This window comes from Mesoplodon bidens (assembly GCF_964165515.1).
Source record: "Mesoplodon bidens genome assembly, chromosome: 3".
Taxonomy (NCBI): Eukaryota; Metazoa; Chordata; class Mammalia; order Artiodactyla; family Ziphiidae; genus Mesoplodon; species Mesoplodon bidens.
The window spans coordinates 108,282,271-108,309,003 of NC_138178.1; the positions used below are offsets into that span (position 1 = coordinate 108,282,271).

General features: G+C 35.6%; 1 long non-coding RNA gene across 1 annotated transcript in view; it reads left to right on the top strand.

Moving 5' to 3' along the window:
* Positions 1-21,876: 21,876 nt before the first annotated feature.
* LOC308613731 overlaps positions 21,877-26,733 on the top strand; it is a 390,671-nt gene continuing 385,814 nt past the window's right edge. The window contains exon 1 of the long non-coding RNA XR_014015307.1: positions 21,877-22,253. This is a non-coding gene — a long non-coding RNA (uncharacterized lncRNA). The remainder of the gene's footprint in view (positions 22,254-26,733) is intronic.

The window sequence follows — 26,733 nt, forward strand, 5'->3', positions numbered from 1 at the left end:
GCACTTAAAAGACTTTAAAATTTATTTTTGAAAATTTCCTTAATTGGAGTATTAAAATCATTTATATCTGGCTAAAGATACTTAGATTTTAATCTACCACCTTGCTATTTTTTCCGTCTGTTAGGTTTTCTTTGTTCTCCTTTCTTGCCGTCATTTTAATTAAGCATTTCTATTCTTCCATTTGCTCCTTTATTATCTTATTAGTTTTAGTATCTTATGATTTTACCCTGGATATTACAATGATTCCTTGACTTAAGGCCTAATATAAAATAATACTTTAATCACTTTTCTTAAAGTATAAATATCTTAGAATACTTTTGATATATTTTATTAGGTAGTTTTTGTCAATTTTTATTTAAAATTTTACATTACAGCATTTTTTTGTTTACATGGTCAATATTCATTTACATTTATCCACATATTTTATTCTTTCCTTACATGACATTTGTTTCTGAATTTCTATGTATGTATACCTGGAATAATTTTTTTTGTGCCTGAAGAATAGCATATTTCCCTTAGTTTAGTATTTATATCTGATGAAAACAATTCCTCATTTGTTTTGTTTTTCTGAAATGGCTTCATTTTTTTCCTTTATATCAAAGGACATTTTAATTGTGTGTAGAATTCTAGTTGGCAGTTGACTTCCATTTGAGAAGTCATCTCTACATCATATTGTCACTCCTTTGTAAGTAATGTGTCTTTTTTCTAGAACTACTTTTAAAATAGTCTCTTTGTCATTAACTAAGTTTTCCTTAGTTTTAAATTAGCAGCTATATGGTTATCTCTGTATTTGTCCTGCTTCATTGAAGTACTTCCTGAATCTGTGACTTAGAATTTTCCAAAGTGATGAAAAATTTTAAGTCTTATTTAAATGTGGCTTTTGCTCATTACATCTCTTCTTCTGGAATTCTACTTACTAGTTAATTCTGGTTAACTCTAAACATATGTTATGCATATAAGTGCTTTTTGGCCCACCTTTTTAGTTCTTAATTTTGATTATTATTTTATGCTTAGAATTTCCTTAAATTTCTTTATTGGATCACAAGTATTTAAAGTCTGAGTCTGATGACCCTAGTATTTGGATCTGGGCTTGTTCCTATTGTCAATATTTTTTCTTTAGTTTTTAGTCAAACTCATCTTTTAGTATTTTATTTTATAGACATATATACATACACATATACACATTTCAATGATGCTCATTGCTTTTGAAGATTCTTATGATAAGTTAAAAAAATCTGGTTTGCATTACCATTTTCCACAGAAGACTAATTTTGTTTTTTGGGGGTGGCCTAAGAGCTGTGCAGATCACTTCCAAGCAAGCAGCAATTAAACTGATTTGTGGTTAGGCTGCAATTCTTGTGAATGGTAATCTATTTCATTTCCATCCTTGCTCTTGGGCCTTTGAGGTTTCAGATGAAAGCCTTGGGTGTTTAAAAGGGGCCTCACTTGTAGTGTCTTACCCATGTTTTTTATTCCCCTCAGCCCTGTAAGACTATTAACATTTCTGCTTAGCTTCTCAGCCTAGCAATAGACATTTATAGATGGGAAAATCTTTCAAGCATCAAAGGATTATTAACAGTGCTCTTTCTGCTCTGAAGTGCCCTTTTCTTCAGTATTTTGGCCCTGCAATATTTAATGGTTTGGTGTCTTTTTGACACTTTAATTCATATTTTTTATATGTTTTTCTCAAAGGGGGGAGTTGAATCCAGAGTTAGTTTATTATTGTTTAGAGAAAAAAACAAGGACAACAAAAATAGAGGATATAAATTTAAACAAAACAGAATGGAAAATTTAAACAAAACAGAATGCAAATTGCAGAAGTGCTAGGATTTTCATCTAATAGATTAAGGAAACTTTCCTGAAAGAAATCTTGTAGAACCATGAAAGACAAAAATGGAGTTACATTGAATGACATCACCAAGATTGGTTTTGTTCATTCAAAAAAATTGGATCATTGCTCTACAATTTTCATCAATTTTAATTTTCTGAGTTCTTTTTATTTTTGTTATGTAGAAATGTAAGCATCTGAGATGTATCCAAGATAGCAGAGAATTATTAGCAAGGGTACTGAAAAATATCAAAATATAATTTTAATATGGAATTATAACCAAGCTGTGTTATAACACAATTGTACTTCTGTCTTTCAAAATTGGTTATGGTTAAGCTCCAATCTGTCAATAAGTAGAAACTAAATAGAAACTAAATAAATGGGAATTTAAAAATTATAATATGTGGTAAAATTATTTGGGAAAGTTTGGCATTCAGTTGTTTTTATTTTCTGCCACTTCTGCAGGTTTCAGTGGTAACTGAGGTCATGCAACACAGAAGTATTATTTATGATAACCTGAGACCCCTGAGAAATTGGAGTTCAGCACTAAAGTAACAATAGGGGGAAATTGTACTAATAACATCTTAAACAAAATGAATAATAAACTCAAATGATGGTGCTTAACTATATAAAACTAAAAGAGTATTGTAAATGAAACTATGCGAATGTGTGTTTACCTTTCATTGTATTTCATTACAAATAGAGAAATTCCACTTATAGTATTGAGTGTATTGGACTTTCAGGTTCAAAAGGCTGGAGTTTCTTTTCCTTCAGTAGGAGGGAATTCAAGCATTACTAAATAAGAGAATATCAGGACCTTTACATTCTGTATCACTTCCAAGATAGCTGGGCAAATGGTAAAAATAATAATAATAATAATAATAATTATCATAATTTCCTGATTTTTTCATAAGTTTTTACTCAGATTACTAACTGTAATCAGCATATATATGTATATATGTGCATACATATGATTGCATAGTTGTTAGATTTTCAAAAAAGGAGTATATTGGAAAACTGCATGCAATAATTTGAATGTTACAACTTTTTTTTTTTTAATCTTGCTGCTGAGTGCAGACTGTGCTGTTTCACATCTTATTACAAGACTCAGTGAATAAAACATATTTGATAGCTTGGCAATAGAAGAAAAATTTATATTTAAATGAGGACAGAAGACATTGGGCATGAATCAATATGATTATGCCACAACTGATGAGTCATAAGTAATGACACAGTCTAGTGCTCGTGAAGCAAATCTGCTGATGGGAGTGAGAGGAATGCAATCAGTAAGATATGCACAGGGAAGACAGGAGCACATCCACACGTGTGTGAGGGATTATTTAGCAGGAAGCTTCTTCCAAGTAGCGTATCTGTAGGAAACCATTTGTTGGTTTCTCAGCAAAGGTCTTTGGGGTGAAGATATTATATATCATGAAACAACAACAAAAAAGTTTGAGCCTAATGGCACTTGAAAACATACTGGTCTTGACATACATGTGTGTACAGTTAAAAGACCAATCGAATAGCCAACGGTCAGTTTTGGAAATTTTAAACTCAGGTTTTTTTAATGTCCTCTTATATGTGATTGTGAGGTCACAGATTAAAAATTATGAATTTCTCAGAAAGAGCCACTCCTGCTTTTATCATACACTTTGAATGATTCAACATTGACATTTTATTATTACTGCTTTTCATCTTTCTTATTGAAGCTCATCACCTATCTTGTCTAATGCTTTTCTTTTCTTCTCCTGATAATTTACATATGATTATAACAAAACACTAGCAGTCTCATAAAATTGTTTTCTTATCCTAAGAAATTCTCTGAAGGAATATATTGTTTATATCTTTATATTTTGGACTGAGTAGAATACCTTGCTTATTATAGGTAAAACAGGGTAAATACGGAATGACTGAAAATAAGCATATATAAAAACAGCCTCAACATGAGAAGAGACTTGGGATAGTTATAATATAGACATTCATTTTACTTTTTCCTAAAGCCAAGCTATTACTATTAGTTGGAGATTGTGTTAAACTAAATTCCTTATAGAAGGCAAAACAAAACTAGTGGATTAAAAAAATTCCACCTCCCCCCAACAAGATGTCTGGAATAGCTAGTCCTGGGCTGATCAAGGACGAGACAAGGACATGATCAAGGACCAAGATACTTGAAATCGTCCTGTTTCAATATTTGAGTCTTGCTTAGTCTTCATGGCTTACAAAACTTAACACTGTACTTACAGCCTAGGTAGTAAGTACACAGGACACAGGGCGAACGATGGTGGATAATATCCTTTTCTTTCCAAGGGCTTTTCTAGAAGCATCACCTAGTACCTTCTATTTTCTTTTCATTTGCCACAGCTGTGTCGAGTAGCTTCTCCACGTAGGAAATTGGGGAATGTTTTTTTTTTTTTTTGCAGTATGCGGGCCTCTCACTGTTGTGGCCTCTCCCATTGCGGAGCACAGGCTCCGGATGCACAGGCTCAGCGGCCATGGCTCACGGGCCCAGCCGCTCCATGACATGTGGGATCTTCCCGGACCCAGGCACGAACCCGTGTCCCGTGCATTGGCAGGCGGACTCTCAACCACTGCGCCACCAGGGAAGCCCGGGGAATGTTTTTTTCAACATATTCATACCCATCGGGCTTCTCTTAATAGATAGAAAAAAAAAAAAGAATTGTTTGGGGGAGACAACTGATGATGTCAGTCACAGACATTATCAACCCAAGTATAGTTCTCCATGAATTTCCCTGATGACAGGGAATTCTTTTTGCATGGTTGTGGGGAAGAGTGTTCTTTGATTACCTTGTCAGGGGACATTTGGCAATATCTAGAGAAATGTTTGGTTGTCAAAAATGTGGGCGAGGTTTGCACTGGAATCTAGTGGTTAGAAGCCGGGAATGCTGCTGAACATTCTATAATACACAGGACATCCTCCAACAACAAGTAATTTCTGACCTGAAATGTCAGTAGTGCTGAGGTTGAGAAAACCTGGTCTATACCACCTGACATTGGGATATGATCTCCCAGGGAAATGTTAAAAGAAATACAAGATGAAGGAGCAGGAGGAGTAGCAAAAATATAGCTATCACGATCAATCACAGAACCTAATTGTCTTCAAATAATCTGAAAGATTAGCTTGTCAAAAATAGAAGCAAATTTTCAGTATTTCTTCAGAAGGCAAGAAATTTGTAATGATGAATATATTAAAAATTTACAATCATTTGAACTGTCCAACAATAAAACATTAGGTACCTTTACAGCACTGAATGTCCTTGGAGGATATTATGGTGTACATTTGTGAAGAATTCTTCATATTATAAAGTTTTGAAATGTATGAGCATATTTGAGCCAGATCAACACAAAGTTCATTTCTGACTCTTTAATATAAACCACTTTTAGACTATCAGTGTGGGTCTATAGGGGCCACTAGTCTATGCACCAGAAAATTTATGAACCAAGAGAAATGTGATTGAGGAATATAGTAATTGCCGTCTGCTGAGCTCTGCTGTGCCTGCTGGTGGAAGAAGAGGAGTGGCTGGTCCTAATCCCCTCTGAACTATACTATAGAAGTATACTAGTCTAGTTTCTGAAACACCCATCAAGACTGAGCTCAATTAGCACTGTTTCAATTAACTGTGAGAATTATATATTGAAAACAGTGTGGTAAAACGATGACCCGATCAGAAGCATTCTTTTGCCAATGACGATTTTTCTATCCTGACCTCTTTTATAACCTAAGTTAAGACATAGTAACCCTGAACTGAGACTGCAGGTGTACTGACTCCCATTGTTTTATAAAGCAGAAACTAACACACCATTGTAAAGCAATTATACTCCAATAAAGATGTTAAAAAAATCAATAAGAGCAGAATTAAAAGTTTAATAGAAAAACTAGGAACAATTTTTATCCTCTTTCCTTTAATGTCTCTCTAGTCTTTTCCCTTCATAGTTATTTGCTATTTCTCATTCATTTTTCATAGAATGGATGATTATGGTTTTTGTTTTTGTTTTTGTTTTTAACATCTTTATTGGAGTATAATTGCTTTACAATGGTGTGTTAGTTTCTGCTACCTATTTTACGTTTTGTAGTGTATATATGTCCATGCCACTCTCTCACTTTGTCACAGCTTACCCTTCGTCCTCCCCATATCCTCAAGTCCATTCTCTAGTAGGTCTGTGTCTTTATTCCTGTCTTACCCCTATGTTCTTCATGACATTTTTTTTTAATTCCATATATATGTGTTAGCGTACGGTATTTGTCTTTCTCTTTCTGACTTACTTCACTCTGTATGACAGACTCTCGGTCCATCCACCTCATTACAAATAGCTCAATTTCATTTCTTTTTATGGCTGAGTAATATTCCATTGTATATATGTGCCACATCTTCTTTACCCATTCATCTGATGATGGACACTTAGGTTGTTTCCATCTCTGGGCTATTGTAAATAGAGCTGCAATGAACATTTTGGTACATGTCTCTTTTTGAATTATGGTTTTCTCAGGGTGTATGCCCAGTAGTGGGATTGCTGGGTCATATGGTACTTCTATTTGTAGTTTTTTAAGGAACCTCCATACTGTTCTCTGTAGTGGCTGTACCAATTCACATTCCCACCAGCAGTGCAAGAGTGTTCCCTTTTCTCCACACCCTCTCCAGCATTTATTGTTTCTAGATTTTTTAATGATGGCCATTCTGACTGGTGTGAGATGATATCTCATTGTAGTTTTGATTTGCAATTCTATAATGATTAATGATGGTGAGCATTCTTTCATGTGTTTGTTGGCAGTCTGTATATCTTCTTTGGAGAAATGTCTATTTAGGTCTTCTGCCCATTTTTGGATTGGGTTGTTTGTTTTTTTGTTATTGAGCTGCATGAGCTGCTTGTAAATTTTAGAGATTAATCCTTTGTTAGCTGCTTCATTTGCAAATATTTTCTCCCATTCTGAGGGTTGTCTTTTGGTCTTGTTTATGGTTTCCTTTGCCGTGCAAAAGCTTTGCAGTTTCATTGGGTCCCATTTGTTTATTTTTGTTTTTATTTCCATTTTTCTAGGAGGTGGGTCAAAAAGGATCTTGCTGTGATTTATGTCATAGAGTGTTCTGCCTATGTTTTCCTCTAAGAGTTTGATAGTTTCTGGCCTTACATTTAGGTCTTTAATCCATTTTGAGTCTATTTTTGTGTATGGTGTTAGGGAGTGTTCTAATCTCATACTTTTACATGTCCCTGTCCAGTTTTCCCAGCACCACTTACTAAAGAGGCTGTCCTTTCTCCACTGTACATTCCTGCCTCCTTTATCAAAGATAAGGTGACCATATGTGCATGGATTTATCTCTGGGCTTTCTATCCTGTTCCATTGATCTATCTTTCTCTTTTTATGCCAGTACCACACTGTCTTGATTACTGTAGCTTTGTAGTATAGTCTGAAGTCAGGGAGCCTGATTCCTCCAGCTCCGTTTTTCGTTCTCAAGATTGCTTTGGCTATTCGGGGTCTTTTGTTTTTCCAAACAAATTTTGAAATTTTTTGTTCTAGTTCTGTGAAAAATGCCAGTGGTAGTTTGATAGGGATTGCATTGAATCTGTAGATTGCTTTGGGTAGTAGAGTCATTTTCACAATATTGATTCTTCCAATCCAGGAGCATGGTATATCTCTCCATCTATTTGTATCATCTTTAATTTCTTTCATCAGTGTCTTATAATTTTCTGCATACAGGTCTTTTGTCTCCTTAGGTAGGTTTATTCCTAGATATTTTATTCTTTTTGTTGCAGTGGTAAATGGGAGGATTTTCTTGATTTCACTTTCAGATTTTTCATCATTAGTGTATAGGAATGCCAGAGATTTCTGTGCATTAATTTTGTATCCTGCTACTTTACCAAATTCATTGATTAGCTCTAGTAGTTTTCTGGTCGCATCTTTAGGATTCTCTATGTATAGTATCATGACATCTGCAAACAGTGACAGCTTTATTTCTTCTTTTCCAATTTGTTTTTCTTTTATTTCCTTTTCCTCTCTGATTGCTGTGGCTAAAACTTCCAAAACTATGTTGAATAAGAGTGGTGAGAGTGGGCAACCTTGTCTTGTTCCTGATTTTAGTGGAAATGCTTTCATATTTTCACCATTGAGGATGATGTTGGCTGTGAGTTTGTCATATATGGCCTTTATTATGTTGAGGAAAGTTCCCTCTATGCCTACTTTCTGGAGGGTTTTTATCATAAATGGGTGTTGAATTTTGTCAAAAGCTTTCTCTGCATCTATTGAGATGACCATATGTTTTTTCTCCTTCAATTTGTTAATATGGTGTATCACATTGATTGATTTGCATATATTGAAAAATCCTTGCATTCCTGGAATAAACCCCAGTTGATCATGGTGTATGATCCTTTTAATGTGCTGTTGGGTTCTGTTTGCTAGTATTTTGTTGAGGATATTTTCATCTATGTTCATCAGTGATATTGGCCTGTAGTTTTCTTTTGTGACATCTTTGTCTGGTTTTGGTATCACGGTGATGGTGGCCTCGTAGAATGAGTTTGGGAGTGTTCCTTCCTCTGCAATTTTTCGGAAGAGTTTGAGAAGGATAGGTGTTAGCTCTTCTCTAAATGTTTGATAGAATTCACCTGTGAAGCCATCTGATCCTGGGCTTTTGTTTGTTGGAAGATTTTTAATCACAGTTTCAATTTCAGTGCTTGTGATTGGTCTGTTCATAGTTTCTATTTCTTCCTGATTCAGTCTTGGCAGGTTGTGCATTTCTAAGAATTTGTCCATTTCTTCCAGGTTGTCCATTTTATTGGCATAGAGTTGCTTGTAGTAATCTCTCATGATCTTTTGTATTTCTGCAGTGCCCGTTATTACTTCTCCTTTTTCGTTTCTAATTCTATTGGTTTGAGTCTTCTCCCTTTTTTTCTTGATGAGTCTGGCTAATGGTTTATCAGTTTTGTTTATCTTCTCAGAGAACCAGCTTTTAGTTTTGTTGATCTTTGCTCTCGTTTCCTTCATTTCTTTTTCATTTATTTCTGATCTGATCTTAATGATTTTTTTCCTTCTGCTAACTTTTGGGTATTTTGTTCTTCTTTCTCTAATTGCTTTAGGTGAAAGGTTAGGTTGTTTATTCGAGATGTTTCCTGTTTCTTAAAGTAGGATTGTATTGCTATAAACTACCCTCTTAGAACTGCTTTTGCTGCGTCCCATAGGTTTTGGGTCATCGTGTCTCCATTGTCAATTGTTTCTAGATATTTTTTTATTTCCTCTTTGATTTCTTCAGTGATCACTTTGGTATTAAGTAGTGTATTGTTTAGCCTCCATGTGTTTGTATTTTTTACAGATCTTTTCCTGTAATTGATATCTAGTCTCATGGCATTGTGTTTGGAAAAGATACTTGATACAATTTCAGTTTTCTTAAATTTACCAAGGCTTGATTTGTGACCCAAGATATGGTCTATCCTGGAGAATGTTCCATGAGCACTTGAGAAAAATGTGGATTCTGTTGTTTTTGTATGGAATGTCCTATAAATATCAATTAAGTCCATCTTGTTTAATGTATCATTTAAAGCTTGTGTTTCCTTATTTATTTTCATTTTGGATGATCTGTCCATTGGTGAAAGTGGGGTGTTAAAGTCCCCTACTATGAATGTGTTACTGTCAATTTCCCCTTTTATGGCTGTTAGTATTTGCCTTATGTATTGAGGTGCTCCTATGTTGGGTGAATATTTACAATTGTTATACCTTCTTCTTAGATCGATCCCTTGATCATTATGTAGTGTCCTTCTTTGTCTCTTGTAATAGTCTTTATTTTAAAGTCCATTTTGTCTGATATGAGAATTGCTACTCCAGCTTTCTTTTGGTTTCCATTTGCATGGAATATCTTTTTCCATCCCCTCACTTTCAATCTGTATGTGTCTCTAGGTCTGAAGTGGGTCTCTGGTAGACAGCATATATATGGGTCTTGTTTTTGTATCCATTCAGCCAGTCTGTGTCTTTTGGTGGGAGCATTTACTCCATTTACATTTAAGGTAATTATCAATATGTATGTTTCTATTCCCATTTTCTTAATTGTTTTGGGTTTGTTATTGTAGGTCTTTTCCTTCTCTTGTGTTTCTTGCCTAGAGAAGATCCTTTAGCATTTGTGGTAAAGCTGGTTTGGTGGTGCTGAACTCTCAGCTTTTGCTTGTCTGCAAAGGTTTTAATTTCTCCATCAAATCTGAATGAGATCCTTGCTGGGTAGAGTAATCTTGGTTGTAGGTTTTTCCCTTTCTTCACTTTAAATATATCCTGCCAGTCCCTTCTGGCTTGCAGAGTTTCTGCTGAAAGATCAGCTGTTAACCTGATGGGGATTCCATTGTGTGGTATTTGTTGTTTTTCCCTTGCTGCTTTTAATATGTTTTCTTTGTATTTAATGTTTGACAGTTTGATTAATATGTGTCTTGGCGTGTTTCTTCTTGGATTTATCCTGTATGGGACTCTCTGTCCTTCCTGGACTTGATTAACTATTTCCTTTCCCATATTAGGGAAGTTTTCAACTATAATCTCTTCAAATATTTTCTCAGTGCCTTTCTTTTTCTCTTCATCTTCTGGAACCCCTATAATTCGAATGTTGGTGTGTTTAATGTTGTCCCAGAGGTCTCTGAGACTGTCCTCAGTTCTTATCATTCTTCTTTCTTTATTCTGCTCTGCTGTAGTTATTTCCACTAGTTTATCTTCCAGGTCACTTCTCCGTTCTTCTGCCACAGTTATTCTGCTATGGATCCCATCTAGAGTATTTTTAATTTCATTTATTGTGTTGTTCATCGTTGCTTGTTTCGTCTTTAGTTCTAGGTCCTTGTTAACTGTTTCTTGCATTTTCTCTATTCTATTTCCAAGATTTTGGATCATCTTTCCTATCATTATTCTGAATTCTTTTTCAGGTAGACTGCCTATTTCCTCTTCATTTTTTAGGTCTGGTGGGTTTTTATCTTGCTCTTTCACCTGCTGTGTATTTTTCTGTCTTCTCATTTTGCTTTTCTTACTGTGTTTGGGGTCTCCTTTCTGCAGGCTGCAGGTTTGAAGTTCCTGTTGTTTGTGGTGTCTGTCCCCAGTGGTTAAAGTTGGTTCAGTGGGTTGTGTAGGCTTCCTGGTGTAGGGGAGTAGTGCCTGTGTTCTTGTGGATGAGGCTGGATCTTGTCTTTCTGGTAGGTAGGCGCAGGTCTGTTGGTGTGTTTTGGGTTGTCTGTGGACTTATTATTATTTTAGGCAGCCTCTCTGCTAATCGATGGGGTTGTGTTCCTGTCTAGCTAGTTATTTGGCATAGGGTGTCCAGCAGTGTAGCTTGCTGGTCATTGAGTGAAGCTGGGTCTTGGCGTTGAGATGGAGATCTCTGGGATATTTTCGCCGTTTGATATTACGTAGAGCTGGGAGGTCTCTTGTGGACCAGTGTCCTGAAGTTGGCTCTGCCACCTCAGAGGCACAGCACTGACTCCTGGCTGCAGCACCAAGAGCCTTTATCCACATGGCTCAGAATAAAAGTGAGAGAGAGAGAGAGAGAGAGAGAGAGAGAGAGAAAGGAAGGAAGGAAGGAAGTGGATAAAAGAAAATAAAATAAAGTTATTAAAATAAAAAAATAATTATTAAGGAAAAAAAAACGGACGGATAGAACCCTAGGACAAATGGTGAAAGCAGAGCTATTGGGACAAAATCTCACACAGAAGCATACACATACACACTCACAAAAAGAGGAAAAGGGGAAAAAATAATAAATCTTGCTCTCAAAGTCCACCTCCTCAATTTGGGATGATTCGTTGTCTATTCAGGTATTCCACCGATGCAGGGTACATCATGTTGATTGTGGAGATTTAATCCGCTGCTCCTGATGCTGCTGGGAGAGATTTCCCTTTCTCTTCTTTGTTCGCACAGCTCCTGGGGTTCAGCTTTGGATTTGGCCCCCCTCTGCCTGTAGGTCGCCTGAGGGCATGTGTTCTTCGCTCAGACAGGACGGGGTTAAAGGAGCAGCTGCTTCGGGGACTCTGGCTCACTCAGGCCGGGGGGAGGGAGGGGTACGGAGTGTGGGGCGAGCCTGCGTTGGCAGAGGCCGGCGTGACGTTGCACCAGCCTGAGGCGTGTGTTCTCCCGGGTAAGTTGTCCCTGGATCCCGGGACCCTGGTAGTGGCGGGCTGCACAGCCTCCCCAGAAGGGAGGTGTGGAGAGTGACCTGCGCTCGTACACAGGCTTCTTGGTAGCAGCGGCAGCAGCAGCCTTAGCGTCTCATGCCCGTCTCTGGGGTCCGTGCTGTTAGGTGCAGCTCGCGCCCGTCTCTGGAGCTCCTTTAAGCAGCGCTCTTAATCCCCTCTCCTCGCGCACCAGGAAACAAAGAGGGAAGAAAAAGTCTCTTGCCTCTTCGGCAGGTCCAGACTTTTTCTCCTGACTCCCTCCCAGCTAGTCGTGGCGCACTAACCCCTTCAGGCTGTGTTCACGCCACCAGTCCTCTCCCTGCGCTCCGACCGAAGCCCGAGCCTCAGCTCCCAGCCTCGCCCACCCCGGCGGGTGAGCAGACAAGCCTCTCGGGCTGGTGAGTGCTGGTTGGCACCGATCCTCTGTGCGGGAATCTCTCCGCTTTGCCCTCTGCACCCCTGTTGCTGCGCTCTGCTCCGCGGCCCCGAAACTCCCCCCTCCGCCACCCGCAGTCTCCACCCGCGAAGGGGCTTCTGGTGTGTGGAAACCTTTCCTCCTTCACGGCTCCCTCCCACTGGTGCAGGTCCCGTCCCTATTCTTTTGTCTCTGTTTATTCTTTTTTCTTTTGCCCTACCCAGGTACGTGGGGAGTTTCTTGCGTTTTGGGAGATGTGAGGTCTTCTGTCAGCGTTCAGTAGGTGTTCTGTAGGAGTTGTTCCACGAGTAGATGTATTTCTGATGTATCTGTGGAGAGGAAGGTGATCTCTGTGTCTTACTCTTCCGCCATCTTCCCCCTCTCTCGATTATGGTTTATAATAAAATATCCTTGAGAATCCAAATGCATAACTATCCTATATAATTATAATCAGAAAATGCAATTATTTGATATATTTATGGTAAATATCAGTGTATATATCATTTGTGATCTATATAAGGAATTCATTTGTAAATATATATATATATTTATTTTTTTAGTGACTCTGCTTAATTAGGGTATTATAATTAACAATATAAATATAGTTTGAAAGTGTATTAGATTACACACTTCTCCTAAAAGGAGCAAGTCATATCCACTAAATACATATAACTATTGCTTTCATAATCCTCACTTTTAACCAATAATCTTTACATCAGAATTTTCTCTTTTATAGCATGTTAACTTTCCTTTGCTGTTTAAATGCAAAAATGTAACTTGTTTCTCTATGAGAACGGAGAAATACCTATTTATTTCCTCTGAATCCCTTTCCATTTGTTGGCCATGATAGCATTTATATTAGACCTTTTTTCCATTGAAAGACTGGGTAAATTTTGGAAAAATGGTAATATAGTCTCAGTTTGCAAATGTGGTCACATTATTTGGTGATCTATGACAGCTCACCTCTGAAGTACATCATGTTATAACACAAAGCCATTTGCTCTGGACAAAGGCACTTTCAGGAATGGTTTTATTACCATGAAAATGAATAGATATACTGGCTCTAAAGTGCCACCACTGCCCTTTATGAGAATAGTGAACTCGATTAGCTGGCACACTTGCTTCCCTCACTCTTTATGAGCCTTATGTGGTTTGGGATGTTTTCAACATTTTTATCTGGATGATGTTATTTTCAGAAAAATCCTATAACATTTTTCATATAGGCAAGGAAAAGGTAAACACTGAACTTGCTTAATAAAAATTCAGTCATGAAAATACATTTGAATACATCTGTTTAGCAATCCTAACAAAGTGATCATTAGACTGTCCAGAGAAATCTTTTGAGGTTTCACATTATAGTAACTTACAAAAGTATGAATGCGGAAAATAAAGAGGTTTAAAATTATGGGAAGTATTTGTTCATTTGGGTCCCTGATTAAAATTAAGTTTTGCAATTCTGAAGAATACAAATATATTTCTATAGTTATATAAAAGCAAATATAAGGCACAAGAGGTTGGTTATACTAAGTAGAGGAAACACAGTGTCCTTTTTGTTTCCTGTTTTTGCTGTGGTTAGTGTTAATACCCATATATTGAAGAGTACCTTATTCTCAAAGCAATTCAACCATAATTTACATATACATGATATTTTACATAATTTGCTAAAGAAAACATTCATATAAAAAGAGTATTGCAGAAGAGAACTTGGTAAATGTAATTAGTGAAAATTAATTTTGTGGGATGAATAGTTTTCAAATATTCTTGTGGAAATTGATAAGACTAAAATTTTGAGGGGGTTAACTTCCCCTACATCTTTTTTGCTCCCACTTTTGAAAGCAGCTAACAGTACAACTTAGTTCCCTAGATTTCTAACACATTTTTTTTGATTCTTCACATTAAATATAAAGCGATACACACACTTCACTGATTGTATGTGCAAAGAGTTCTCTATTAGGAAAGTGTCAGTATGAAAACCCTCTTCCCACCAAGGAGTCTCTCCATTACTGAAGGTCAGTTGGTAAAGGTTATTATGTCCCCAGTAATAACAATTTGATCCTTTGTTCACTCCTTTGTTAAATGAACCTCTGTTGAAAATTATGAAATCAAAACTACAGTACCTTAATAACAGAGAAAAAAATGTCATGAGGCAGTCTCTCAGCATCAAAGCAACAGGGGTATGTCTTTTCAAAGTGAAAAATATGGCTCATCTTATTAACAAAAAGGGCAGCAAGTTTCTTTATAGGTGAAAAATGGAAGCAGCAAAGTGGTGGTTGTCAAGCAGATGCCAAAGTTGCAACTTCTATGTTAGATGATCAAATATATATAAAGTCTGCATTAAAAAAGTAGCTGTCACAGTATCCAACATACTATATCAAAGAGAGGCCAGTCCTCATCCCAAGGAGAGGAATTTCCTTTTTTTTTTAAATTTCGTTCTATACTTGCAGACTTCCTAACCAGCGTGGAGAAAAATTGGGGGAAATAAGTTCAAGGTAAGCCTTGAAGGATGAAGAGAGTGAGCAAATTAAATGCCATGGTGTAAAGGCTTGAAATCATGACACTGGGGTGACCTTTGTGTAAGGACGGGACATTTCCACACTAAAGGTGAAAACAAGTGGATTTTTTAAATTCTGAGCTCTAAACATCTATTCTCTCTTGGTCCCTTCTTTGACATTTCTGCTAAATTGGCCAATGGGATGTTCAGAATGGTCAGATCTTCTGTCACCAGGAGCTGGGACTTTCATTTAATAATACGCATTTCACAAATATGCATAGTCAATGCCTCATACCCTACTCCAGTGTAGGTGATGTGTGTATAAACGGATGTGTAAAAGGATATATGCCATCAACTGTATTTTTGAAAGTAAATTTTGAAGTATTAGAGAAATATTAGTCCTTATATCAGTTGTCTAGTAAGCTAGTTGTACAGATATAGGTACTACTTAGGTAAAAGCAATGCTAAGATTCAATTGTAAAGCATGCCATTTATCCATCAGGATGTCACCAACTGAGCAGAGATATAATTTGTATTTTGAGTTTAAACTTTAGAGCAGCACAACAAATAGAAGATTCTGTGATGATGGAAATTTATATAATATAGATGTGCCTAGATCTAGATCTTTAGATGTGGCTAAATCTATAATATAGATTACTAGCCTTTTAAATGTGGCTAGAAAAACTGTGGAGTGTGTCCTTTATTTTATTTAATTTTGATTAATTAAAATTAATCAAATGTAATTGTCTTTAATTGTTTAATTAAATTAATCATATTTAAAATTAATTAAATTTAATTGTCAAAATTAATTAAAGGTGCATGTGTCTAATGGCTATATACTGGACAGCTTATCCTTAGAGCATCAACAAGACAAAAATGCAAATCCACAAATAGTTGGAAATATCAAATCAATTGAAACAAATGGGTAGGACATAAAAGGATTTTGGAACAGAACTAAGGTGACACTTATTTTTGCTGTAGACTTGTTCATATATAGCAACCTCATCAACTGTGTTTCCTAATAAGTGTATGTGTTTCCTAATAAGGTTAAAGGAACTCTAAGTTATCTGGCTAAAAGCAAGGCAAACAAATTCATCAAACACAATTTTATTAGGAACCCTGAGAATTCATACATCAGTTGATAGTAGGTCCTGACTCTAAGTAATAAATTATTTAGTGAAGAGCAGAACAGATTAAAAATCAACCAAGGTAATTGCAGGTGAAATAAGATCTCTAATATAGGTCAAAGTCCTGTAGGAAAACAGGTGTATTTAATTCCATTGTCAGCTAAAATAAAGAGTTTATTTCCTAGAAAGAATAGTATTTGTAGTGATCCTTGAAGGATGAGGAGAATAAGAGAAGTAAAATACATAGTAAAGAGACTTAGAGGCATGAAAAGGCACATTATATTTATGGAAGTTTAGGAGTGATTGGAAGGGTGCAGTTTAAAGTTATGCTAATAAGGCATGCAGTTTGGCATCAGGACATGAAAGGTCCTAGATGTTATGCCTAGAAATTTGAAACTTATTCTGTGAATGATGGGGCCCACAAATATTTTGATAAGTATAATAACATGATTTCATCTATGCTTCAGGAAATTAACCCTATAGTAATGTACACCAAGGTAGGAAATGAAAGGAAGGGAAACAAGTGAAGAAGTTACTAACTGTAATCCCAGTAAGATGATACTAGTCTGAATCAGGCTAGTATTTTAGCAAGAATGTAGAGTAAAGATATCTTTTTGGGACATGGCAAAGTTTGGAGTTGATTATTTAAGTCAGATATCTTCAAGAAAGAGAGAAGTCAAAGATAGTTTACACATCTCATTTCAAGGCCTGGCATAAAAGGTGATATCCCTAAGAGAAGATTTGGTTTTAGTTTGCTTACTTCTTTATTTTGCTTCTTTTTTATTTTTTGGTTTCTTTAATTAGTGGGAGTATGGCATTTTTGTGAAGTCAGTGTAGAAATTGATGATTAAAAGGAAAGAACATGAGTTAGACATACAATTCACAAAGTAGAATTCCAATTATAGTTATATTAAAAAATATTGCGGAGTTAATACAAATTCAATTGAAAAATTCAAGGAATACAAAGGTGTGTAAAGCAAAAATGAAAAGCAGTAGTAACCTCATCTCTACCCTTTCCACCATCCTACCTATTAAGTGTTTCTGCTATTTATCATTTGCAGTGTTCACTACTATAATTTTTTCTACATAAATATAATTACATTTTTAAGTGCTAATAATTTCAATGTGCATTTGTATGCAGAAATATCTATGATGCATATATAATACTGATGCTACTGAATTATTTACCTGCTAGAGTTGCACAATGCTACAGCCCTGCAGGTGTATAATTATATTTATACAAATAGAATAATTTTCACTCAAAGAAACAATTTATCAATATATCAAATACCCCTTTCATGTCATCATATGTAGACGCATGTCATTACTTTCAGTGGTGTGTAGGGTATTCCATAACATTGATATATCACCATTTAACTATTCTTTTTGTAGTATACATTTAAGTTGTTTAAAATGTGCTTATATTACAAATAATAGTGATAATTTAATACTTTGGTATCTTTAAGACTATTTTCCTTGTTAAAAAGCAAAATCATTAATTTAATATAAGTTCTACTGAAAAAAAAGAGATAATGGTAGAAAAGATCACATATGAAATTTTAAAGACAGATTTTAAAATGTTCTTTGTATTATTTTCGAGTGAAGACATGATCTCATTTTTAATTATTGGAAAATAGTTATCTATGCGTATGGTATATGGTTCTATGTTTTGTATCTATCCGTCCACATAAGTGCTATGCAATACTGAAACACCCCCTACACACGCATACACACTTTGGGTCCTTTTACAATATGTCATTTGAATGTGATATGTTTTGTCTGAGGTTCAGTGTATGAAATAGCCACACAATTGCAGTTCAGAGAATCCGCATTTGAATAGAGGTGAATACAAGTTTCACCTTGCGAATATTCAGAAATTGAATGTCAGGAAGAAATTTACTCCTAATAAACATTGTTTTTAGATGGAAAATGCAGACGTAGGATGTGGCTATTTTCAGAATGACACACATCTACAGACACAGCTAGAAATACACTTTAGCTTAGTGAGAATTGCAAAGAACTTTCTACTTGTGCAAATGTAATTCTTCCCTGGCAGAGAATTTGATGCTGTGATGTCTCTTAACTTCATTCAGCTTAATTCTAATTTGTAATCACAAGTTTCCATAAAAATAATAATAATAACCTATTCTTCTGGAGGTAGCAAAATGAAACTATGATAAACTGTCAATATTTTCGAGGCCAAATCTATAAATTATACACATCCAAATAATTATCTGCCAATCCTATGTTCTGTATGTCTTAAATCACAAAAGACAAAGAATTATGCAATTGTTTTTTCTTATATTTGAGCTCCCTAAAAATTGGAACCAGAAGTAAGTTATTTTTCATTGAGCAGGGTAGAAAACAAACCAGCCCACCTACCTCATGGAGTTTTCTTCATCTGCTTTAATACACTGAGCTGAATGTGTGCCTTCCTGTGAGAATAGATAAACATATTCATTGTACACATGGCTTTGGTCAATAAAAATGTCTTGCTAAGTCAAAGACACACGTGTAATTTAGTCACCCATATATCATGTTTTTTCCCAACCCATCCCCTCCAGAAAGATTCTAATAAGCCTCTCAATGCAAGTTCTGTGTTGTTATACTGGATTTGGAGGATTCAACATATAATAACTTCAAAAATCCTTCCCTTTTTTGTGGATTTCCTTTTTAAAAATTATATCAATGTTCAATTAGGTTATCAATTTATACATTATAATATAATATGAAATTATTGTCGATCAATGTCTGCTTCTCTTTATTGAAGTATAGTTGGTTTACAGTGTTGTGTTAGTTTCAGGTGTATGGCACAGTGATTCAGTTATATATATATATATACATATATATGTGTATATATGTGTATATATATATATATATATATATATATATATTCTTTTTAAGATTCTTTTCCCTTATAGATTATTACAAAATATTGAGTATAGTTCCCTGTGCTATACAGTAAGTCCTTGTTGATTTTCTATTTTATTTATAATAGAGTCTATATGTTAATCCCAAACTCCTAATTTATCCTCTCTTCCCCTTCACTTTTTGAATTGGAGTTCAGCAGAGTGAAAACCCAGAAATGCCCTGAAAATTCTAGAATCTGTTTAGCCTTAAGCTTGTGGGCACAGCTGGGGAAAAAGTGCAATTTTCTCTTACAGTTCCAGTTAGCATATGAAAGCTTTCTGTTAATTATAAGACTCAATACATTTCACAGAGCCTTAACAGATGGACCCTAAGTGTCCATCAATAAGGAGCTAACTAAATAAATTTTGGCATGCTATTAGGCAATTTGAAGAAGGAAGAGGAGAGGAGGAAAAGGACAAGAAAAAAATCTATATGTGTCTTTGGGAATGATCCCCCAAATGTGGAGTAATACAGGGAGAGAGGGAAAGAGGAAGGTATGTGCACACACATATTCTCCTTTTAAAAACATAATGACCGGGGCTTCCCTGGTGGCGCAGTGGTTGAGAGTCCGCCTGCCGATGCAGGGGACACGGGTTCGTGCCCCGGTCTGGGAGGATCCCACATGCTGCGGAGCGGCTGGGCCCGTGGGCCATGGCTGCTGAGCCTGCGCGTCCGGAGCCTGTGCTCTGCAAGGGGAGAGGCCACAACAGTGAGAGGCCCGCCTACCGCAAAAAAAAAAAAAAAAAAAAAAAACATAATGACCATATTCAGATATGCTCAGACAGGTACACAAAAATATGAGAAGTTAATACAAGAAACCAAGAGCAGTTGCTGCTGAGGAGAAATCTGGCATGTGTAGTCAGAGAAAGCCTTCTTTTTACTGGCAAACCATTTGGCACTATTTTATTTTTTTATTTCATTCATGCATAGCTTTTCCAACCAAAATTTGGGTTTTAAATAAAAACAGTGTCTTTAAAAATCTGGAATTTAGTTGCTTCTCCTTTTTACACATTAATAAGGTGAATAAGATAATATGCATACAGGTACTTTATGTTTCAGTTTTAAGTAATAAGTTAGCAGATGTCATACTGTGCTTTTATTATCATTATAATGGAGAGATTTGTAGTTTTCTAGGAATAATTTTTCTTAGTGATTTTTTAAATTGTTGACCATGACTGTCCTTAAAACCCTCTTCCCATGGTTTCTAAAACATTGCATGTTTCTTGTACATTCTAATCCCTCACAGTACTTTGACTTGTTTTTATTTAATTATATTTGTAATCTACCATAAAATAGAAATATTCATTGAGTAATAATTTATATTCTCTCCCTCTCTCTGTCTAAACACACACACACACACACACAAATGTGGGCACAAAGACTCCCACAGTCCTGTGAGAAAGATAATATCATCCTTAATTTATAGATGACTAAAATGAAGCTGACTAGTTAAGATAAAAATCTGAGATCATATAATTAGTATGAGCTAAGACCATAATACAAACACAATACAGTCTGATTTCAGAGGTTACGTTCTCTTATCACACCATGTTGCATCTTCCGTTAATGAGGGTGTTTCTCAACATTCTCTGTCTCTCTTACTGTTACTGTTTATAATTACCCACTTGGAAATCTCATCTACTCTTAAGATTTGAATGTCCAGTTCTGTAGGGATGACACTTAAAATAGTATATCCAGTCCTGGTGTTTCCCATCTACTGCAGTCCCACGTTGACAAGGCACTGACTCACATAAATGGCCAACCATTAGGTTCAAAATGGTATTAACTGGAAATCATGTCTCCCATCCCAAATCATTGTGCTTGTTTTTTAAATATCTTATAATGTCACTTGTTACACAAATCTTTCCATTGCCAGGCTAAATATTTTGAAATCATATTTCCCCCTTTATTCTTCACTGTAAATTTTAATCTATTATTGAGTTCTTCCACTTATGACTTCAATCACTTTCACATTTGTCTCATCTTATCTACATTTACTTTCAAGTTTTTTACCCAAGGCCTTTATCCCCTACATTTTGATTAATGAAATAATCTCCCAGTTAGTGTTCCTATTTCTAAACTCTGGCTTCAAATCCATGTCTTATATAAACTGTCAATATTTTATGGTATGCAAAACATTTTTTTTTTTTTTTTTTGCGGTACGCGGGCCTCTCACTGCTGTAGCCTCTCCCGCTGTGGAGCACAGGCTCCAGACGCGCAGGCCCACCGGCCATGGCTCACGGGCCCACCTGCTCCACAGCACGTGGGATCTTCCCGGACCGGGGCACGAACCTGTGTCCCTTGCATCGGCAGGCGGACTGTCAACCATTGCGCCACCAGGGAAGCCCTCAAAACATTTTTGAACAAAAAAATTAAGGCAGTGATTTTATATAATAAAATGTCATACAATCTAGACTTTTTAAAGCTAGTGTATTAAATATGGACTCCTACAGTTCTGTTGTGATGCTTCAACATGTGTATTACTTCTTAGCATTTTATCATAACTAAACTCGCTAAATGAAGAATCACTCCATCCTCTTAAGTGAAGCTTCACTTGAAGGAAATCCTCCACTAGCACATAAGCATACATATAGAACAGTTATTTTTTATATTTACAAAACAAACACAAGAAATCTGTCGTTTTGGTTTCATTGTTACATGGCCCACACTTAGATCAGCAAAAAGCTAAGTAATAAGCAAGATTTCACTGCAGCAGTGCAAACGATAGAAAGCAAAAACTTTTGAAGAAAAGTAGGGTGGTCAGTTTTGACAGAGGCTCAGTATGAAAAGTTGATGTGAAAACTAAAAATATTTAACTGGACTTGGAAATCAAGTAGATATTGGTGCCCTTTAAGAGAACAGTTTCAGGAGAAGTACAGAAATAGAAACTAATTGGAGTAGGGAATGAGCAACTGTAGTCTGAGTTAGTAGAACAGTGGCCTTCAAAGCTGGCCAGATATTGGAATCACATGGGGAGTTTTTAAAAACCGCCAGTGCCTGCGCTTTACTCCAGAGAAATTGCGTCAGAATTTCTGGGGAAGGGGATTGGTTGCCAATAGCTTCAAAAGGTTCCCCATGTGATTCTAATATTTAGTCAGGTTTGAAAACCATTGCGTGGAGTATTCTTTTCAAGAGCTTGGCTGCAAAGGGAAGGAGAGGAAACGAGAGGGGAAAATAAAAGACTTGACGCGATAGGAAATATTATCAACAGAAATTGAAAATATTTGAGATTAGAATTCAGGTTATTGAAGAAATGAAAGTATAGAAATCAGGATCACTGGTGGAGAAATCATCCCTGAAAAGAAAATGAACAGCTTATCCTCTGTGACTGGAGAAACAGGAGTGAAAGTGAGTACAATTATAATTCTGTTGTTTTTTCTTTTGTAGTTGTTACATAAGGAGATTAGGACAGGAAGTTGAGGGAATTTGAATGATAGCCACAATTTCTGCTAAGATTATATTTACCTTCTGCAGTAGGAGTGGCAGTAATAAGGGATTTGAAGACATTGGTAAAAATTTGGAATAACTCACATGGGGAAAGGTAACTGCTTAAGATAACTTTCAAGTAGTTCATATTGACTAGGTGAGATTCAGGGCACCATAATCTATATAAATATGTGATTTTCTCCAATGAAATTTTAATATCAAGATATATGAGGAAAAGAGTGTTGAGAAAGAGCCAATACTTGCCATTATCAGGGAAAATATGACAAAGAACAAAAGACTTAAACATTGAGAATACTGGCATAAATCTGCTTGAAATAGACCATCATTTGAATAGATGAAAGGTTAATGTAATTTGAAATAGTTTGGAGTGAAGTAATATTCAAGAAGTGTTATGGACACTGCAAACCAAGTAGTTCTATGATGTGAGGTGTGGGAGAAAATAAACTTAAGTCAAAAGAATCTGAAATTATATTTATCAACCTAGATATTATCCATGATAAAAGCAAAATTTAGAGTAGAAAGGAGTAGTAAATGTCCAATGAGAGAGACTGGAGAGGAGTGAAGAGGGAGGAAGAGGGACAGAGTGAGAGAAAGTGAGAGAGGGAGAGAGAGAGTTGAGAGAATAGGAATAACCTGGGTTCATAATGTCTCAGGTTTCCAAATCCCTTTCTTGTTTTTCTTAGTTTTCAGTTCTGGTTCTTTTCCCTCTTCCCTCCTCTTAAAGGTCAGTGTTTACCAAGCTTCTGCTCTTGGCCCCCTTTTTCTAATTTCTTTATAAGGTCACTAATGAATCCCTCCTCTCCTCAGTTTTCCATTATTATAAAAATCTTCCCATAATCCACTTTTTTATATCTAGATTGTGCTCTACAGTTTGATTTATACTCAAGTGTCTAAGGACTTCATTCAGGCTGAGAGTCCCAGCTCCCGTTCAAATTTAATATTTCTTTCTAAAACCAGCTCTTCACCTAAACTTCTCTTGCTCTAGTATCATGATTTGTAACCCTGACTCCTATGGGTATCACCTGGAGAAATTTAAAATTCTGGGCCCTGCTTTCACAGGTGCTGATTTAACTAATCTGGGATTCTACCTGGGTATTGGGCTTTTTAAAATGTTTCAGGTGCCTCTAATGTTCAGGCCTGTTGAGCAGCACCATGATGAGTTCTGTAAAGTTTCTCAAGTCTGGCTTCACATTAGAATTACCAGGGGAGCAATTTTAAAATACCATTCTAGACCTTATCAATACCATCCCTTATCAACTGAATACAGATCTCTGAGGTTGGATCTTAGGCTTTAGTATTTTGGGGTTTTTTGTTTGTTTTGGTTTTTTGTTTTTATATAAGCATTTAATGCTGAAATTTCTGTCTAAGCATTTCTTTAGCTGCATCCCACAAATTTTGATATGTTTATAGTTTAATTGTAGTAATTTCTCTTGAGACTTTCTCTTTGATCCATGGATTATTTAGAAATGTGTGGTTTAATTTTGGGAATTTGAAGATTTTTAAATTATCTTTTTGTTATTGATTTCTAGTTTAATTCCATTTTGATCTGAGGTCATATGTTATAAAATTTCAACTTGTACTAATTTGTTAAAGTTTGTTTTATGATCCATGATATGGTGTATCTTGGTGAAAGTGCCATGTAAACTTGAAAATAATGTGTTTCCATTATTGTTGGGTGGAGTGGTCCATAAATGTCAACTAGGTCTAGTTTGTTGATGGCATTACGTCCTTCTATATTTTGTCTACATGTTCGATCTGTTACTCAGAAAGGAGTGCTAAAGTTTTCAACCATAATGGCGGATTTGTCTCTTTCTCTTTTCATTTCCTTCAGTTTTTGTATTACGTATTTTGAAATGCTGTTAAGTGCAAACACATTTAGGATTTTTATGTCTTGTTGGTGAATTAACTCTTTTATCATGTAATGTTCATCTTTATCCCTAGTAGTCGTATTTGCTCTGAATTTTACTTCGGTGTGGATATATTAGGCTTTAGTATTTTGAAAAACTTCCCAGATGATGCTCATGTGTAGCCAAGGTTGAGAACCATTGCTCTAACAGTTCCAATCTCAATGAACAACTATAAAGTTAATAACTTTTACTCATCCAGGCCTGGGAGTCATGATAAACCCTGAATTTATCCCCACCTTCTTTTCATTCCACACTCAGTTAAAAACCAAGTCTTGTGCATTCTATCTTTGTGAAAGATTTCTTAACAACATCTCTTCTTAAATGTCTAATAGCCATTTTAAGCTTAACATGTGTAAAACCAAATTTCTGACATTGCCAATCAAAACTAGGCTTGCAAAGTCTAGAATATCATTCTGACATTTCCTGAAATGGTACTATAGGGGAAAAAATATTGTCAATTTGGTTAAAGCTAACGTATTTGACATAAATTTAAAACATCTCGTGGGGTAAAATTTGTCTGGATTTTGTATATCTTTTCCTTCCCCTCAGGTTAAATTGTTAGAGAATAATATTAAAGAGTCTAGTACCTTGAGTATACTTATATAGAATGACAGAAAAAACAATTTATAGAACTTGTGTTTGAAAGAAAAGAGCTTATAAATCTGCTGGTTCATCTCTTTGTCATGAATCAAAACCAGAAATTTTAAATGCCAACAAATTGCCAAAGGAAATTTGTCTCATAGCAAGAGCAGTTTGTTTTGAGTTGTGATACATTGTGAGTTGGTCTGAGCTTCCTTGAATTTGAGATTGTTTCATGCCTGCTTGCTCCCTTTAAAAAAAAATAAGTTTAGAGCAATAATAAGTTATATTGCCCTTTTTGTTGTTAATATTGACTCATATAATTTCTGAGTATGCCACTGCTTTGGTTCTTCCAAGAAAAATGAAAACTACCCCAGTGTGGGTATCTAACACAGGTTTTCAATACCTATTATGCCCCTGAGTCAACGAATTCAGTCTGGTCTGCTAATATTTTAGCCATGACATAGGTCAGTCACTGCAAGGAAAAAATGACTTGCTAGTAAGAGAAATACGTGCATATTTATGCAAATATCAGGATCTATCACATCCAGTGTTTATTTGGTGATACTAATATATAATATTCCATTTGCTTACTCTTTCATTGATATGTAAATAGGCAAAGGGAGAGGAAAAAAAATAAAAATATTCTTCCAGTTTACAAAGTGGCTGAAAAGGCCTAATCAATACTACATTTACAGTTTCCTTATAATTCTACATGTTTAGCTTTTAGAAATCTGTCTTTTAAATATGCTATTCTTCTTAATTTGGAGTTAATCAGCTGAAATAGGTTCATCCCTTTCATTTCATCAGTATCAGAAAGTGACTGTCTGGGAGCCTGAGTTCTAATGAGGCAGCCATTCCAAACACGTACAGACAAAGCAGTGGTTTCCCTGGCAACGAGCACCATGAAAAAGCTCTTAGAATAGTTATTCCCACCCTTACACATGAGTCCTTTTCATTTCAGTATTGCTTCCTGTCAGAATGCATTCATCAATGTAATTTACCAACGAAGTTTGAGAGATTAAATCCCTTTCCCCACAAGAATTAAAAAATAAAAACTACAGCTAAAAGGCAACAGCTATGCTGAAATTATACTTGTGTTGTCAAATGATGCTTCAAAGGAAGTAAAGGACATCGTAAGATTCCTGAATTCAGTTAACATCACTTTAAACCTGAGGTTAATTTTCATTTGATTTTAATCTGAGGCCATAGAAGGCAGATGCATTGGGAGGAGGGGCAGGTGCATTTAATCACTACCTCTAAAAATATCCTTTATGATCCAAAAGCAATTTTTATTAAATAATAAAAGTTCATAAAAACTCAAATTGCTCTATGTATCAAATTAAGACTTATGGTATCCTTCATAAGCATTACACTTTTGTTAGTGATGTTTACCAAGAAAAGCAAATTCTGAAAAGGTGTTATCTTTTCAACTGATGGAATTAAAAGATTTTCAAATGAGATACTTGAACCTACTTTCCATCTATGTATGCGATATAAAAAAAGCACAGAAACAGGCAGCATCTTGTGTTATGTAGCATTTCAAACAAGAAGAAAAAAAATCTGGAAATAAAAGTCTGGTTGAAAGAATTGCCCATAAATAAAATAATTGCAATAGTTTATTTGGCTTTCTTACTAGAAATCAAATTCCTTGAGTGTAAAATACACCTACTATATGTAATATAAAATGAGAATAACACACTTTCAGCATTTCTCAAAATGTTAGCACCCAACAGATACAGGGAGAGTTTATATGGCAGTGATTTACCCTGGTGTCCTCATTGAGCATACATATATATGCTTGTTTTTCAGCCAACATGCTATAGCAAAGGAACATTCATGTTGCGCAGTGCTTTTTCTTTAATGAGGTATGAAAATTACTTTTACATAGATTG